Source organism: Mus musculus, chromosome Y (assembly GCF_000001635.26).
Source record: "Mus musculus strain C57BL/6J chromosome Y, GRCm38.p6 C57BL/6J".
Classification (NCBI taxonomy): Eukaryota; Metazoa; Chordata; class Mammalia; order Rodentia; family Muridae; genus Mus; species Mus musculus.
Genome location: NC_000087.7, coordinates 27,492,496 through 27,495,921, shown reverse-complemented (window position 1 = coordinate 27,495,921; position 3,426 = coordinate 27,492,496).

Genomic DNA, 3,426 nt, shown 5'->3' with positions numbered 1-3,426 from the left:
GATATGCTTTTTGGTGTAGATGGTGAACTGAGAAAAAAAATGTCTATGTTTGAAAGAGCCATCATGGAGAATAATCTGAAGTACTCTTCTACTTTCCCATCTTCAGAAAAATGAAGCATGAAAAATTTTCACTTGCTGGTATATATATAAAACAAATAAAAAAAATCTCTAACTTTTTTGTTTCCTATGAAACAGAGTTTTAAAGTTTCTTTAATCCTTGTTATTCTGATGATTCTGAGAAGGAAGTTAATCCCAGTGATGTGATTACAAAGTTAACTAGCAGTTATACCTTTAGAGTTAAAATAGAACTTCTTTATTTTTAAATATCTTTAATCATTTTCTTGTTTAAGTGTAAGTGCATCTTTATATTAACTTCCAAAGGAAATCTAAATGAATATGTGAATGGTATATAGTCCCGTGGACTGAAATTCCACACACTAATATAGTTGAATTATTTAAAATTTATTCTTATACTTTTTTTAAAGTCGAGATTTTATTCTTCTCCTAGTTCCCCCTCTTACTGTTCCACACCCCATATCTCCTGCCTATATGCCCCCATGCTCCCAGGGCCCCAAGCCCACAATCCCCATCTCCAAGAGTATGTCCCCACCATCCTGTCCCCTCTCCACCAGACCTCCCTGCTCCCTGGGGCCTGAAGTCCCTTGAGGATTAGATGGACCTCATCTGACTGAGTCCAGACCTGGCAGTCCTTTTCTGTATATGTGTTGGTGGCTTTATATCATCTGGTGTATGAAGCCTGGTTGCTGGCTCAGTGTCTGAGACATCCTGGGAGGTCCAGGTTATTTGAGATTGTTGGTCCTCCTACCGGGTAGACCTCTTCCTCAGCTTCTTCCAGCTTTTCCCCAATTCATCCACAGGGGTTCCCAGCTTCTGTCTATTTGTTGCATATAAATTTGAGCATCTGACTCTTTCACCTGCTGGTTTGGTCTTTCAGAAAGCAGTCACGATAAGCCCATTTTTGGTGAGCACAGAATAACATCAGTAATAGTGTCAGGCCTTGATGCCTCTCCTTGAGCTTTATCACAATTTGGTCTTGTCACTGGATCTCCTTTTCTTTAGGCTTTTCTCCATGATTTTTCCTTGCAGTTCTTTCAGACAGGAACAATTCTGGGTTAGAGCTTTTTACTGTGGGATAGTAACTCAATCTTTCCACTTGATGTCCTGTCCCTCCACTGGAGGAGGACTCTACAAGTTCCCTCTCCCCACTGTAGGGCATTTCTTCTAAGGTCCCTCCCTTTGAGTCCTTAGGGTCTCTCACCTCCCAGGTCTCTGATATAACCGAGGGTTTTCTCACCTCCTACCTCAAAAAGTTGCCTGTTTCCATTCTTTTTGCTTTTCCTCAGCACTTCAGTTATGTTCCCCACACACATAATACCTGATCATGTTCACCTTCTTGTCCCATTTCCCACCCAGGCTCTTTCCTCCCCATCACTTTAGTGATTTTTTTAACCTTCTTAACATTTAAAATTGTTTTCATTCATACAGATAATTGAAATTTATTTATTTTTTGATTCATTATCTTATTAGTTTCCAAAGGTAAGAGATACAAATAAAGAAGGTACATTGGGTTGATTTTATTTCACTTCATTTCATTTTTGAAATAGGCACATAGTATGTTGTGTATTGTCCAAGAAGTTCTAGAATGTTTAGGTTCCAGGTGATCTCAGCATTCCATGTAGGTATTATTACAGGTATGTGACAACATACCTGGCTTATATTGTTCTTAAGAAAGTAGTCCCACAAAAATTTCCTATAAACACTTTAAAATTAACATTGCTCTCAGAGATGAAAATATTTCCTGTTAACTTACAAAATTCATAGAAAATATATTTCTTTCTTGAAAGAAACTAAACTGCTAACTTCAAGGCAGGATAAAAGGACTGATTAGCCCCCTCTCTCTGTTCTAGGCCCAACCTCTCTGTTCCCATTGTTCTTGTTTCTATAGCTCTGTCTCTCTCTTTGTTTTCAGCTAGCCCTCTATCTGTTCTTTGCCCCACATTTTTCTGACCTAATGGTTTTGTTTCTGCCTCTATGCCTCTATACCTCCCCCATTTCCTCACTCCTCTACCCTCTCCCAATCATTCCCTTTATACCAGGTCTGTTCCGTGGTGTAATTTCTGAAGGTCACAACATGCATGGGTCCAGCAAATGTATTCCCTTGCCATGTAATATTTCATAACACTAACACATTAAAAGCAACTGACAAAATCTATAAATATTAGTTTGAGACATGGATTTTTGTATTCCCAAAAAGGAATCAAAACAACATTTCATTTGGCTTGGCCTTCAGATAAATTCAGATAACCTAACCTTACCTAATCACTAAGAATGCTAAATTATGCACTTGTTTTTCTCCTTGCAACAATGTATGTCCATCAGTGCCCTTTGACACAAATAAATCCACAAACTTGCTCCATTGACAAGAGCATTGCTCATTTAATCCTGTGATAACAAAAGCAGGTGCAGCAGGAGCAGCATCTGCCCTAGGTCCTCTCAGGAGCTCTTTCTTTTATTCACTCTCAAGAATCACTAGAATTTCAAACAAAAACTATCTGCAGCTGGGGACAGACATGAGATTAAAACAAAACAAAATAAAAAAAAACTACACATATAACATTGCTGGGTTTTTATAGGAAGCAAAATTCTCATACATTTTTTCCTATAAGGAGGATGGAGGATCCTACAACTCAGAAGCAAATAAAACTTCCAAGTTTTAGGAAGCTCAGAAAGGGCTAGGTTTGCTGAGGCCCTCCCAAAGGCAAGAAAAGAGGAACACAATTGCTGGGGTGATGTTTCGCCTACCTCTTCCTGGTAAAGAGAATTCAACACAGTTGAATTCTTTTCAACAGCTTAAGAGCAGGAATGCCTCAATGCTACAGGAACCCCAGGAACCCAGGGAGGACTGCTTAAATACACCCCAGCACTGGGGAGGGCTATGCGTCCTGCTAGGGTTGGTCAGTCTGCAGACATGTTAATTTGCATGCACCCACTCAGGAGGGGTTGGTGCCAGATTTGGTCTAGCACCTGCTCAGTGGTGTTGTTTACTGCGATGGTGTACCGGAGACCAGCACCATCTTTTAGGTGCTGGCTGCCTACAGCATGAACAGATTTTTTTTTTTAACTACTTGCTTGGACTGATCTTCCCCTGCTTTGTGGGCCCAGCCTGCTAATTCTGTTATCTACTGTATTTGTCTGACTCATTTGGGATAAGGATTTACTTGGACCCAGCTTCATTTGTCACATCCACTTTTCAAGTATAAAAAAAATCACATACTCCATCTACCAACATGGGAGACATTATTTTTTGATATGTAGTTTTCCCCAACAGTGGAATGACAAGACGACCAGAGCCATCCCTTAGGACAGGGACAAATGATCCAAAAGTTACTATTCTCTAACCTAGGA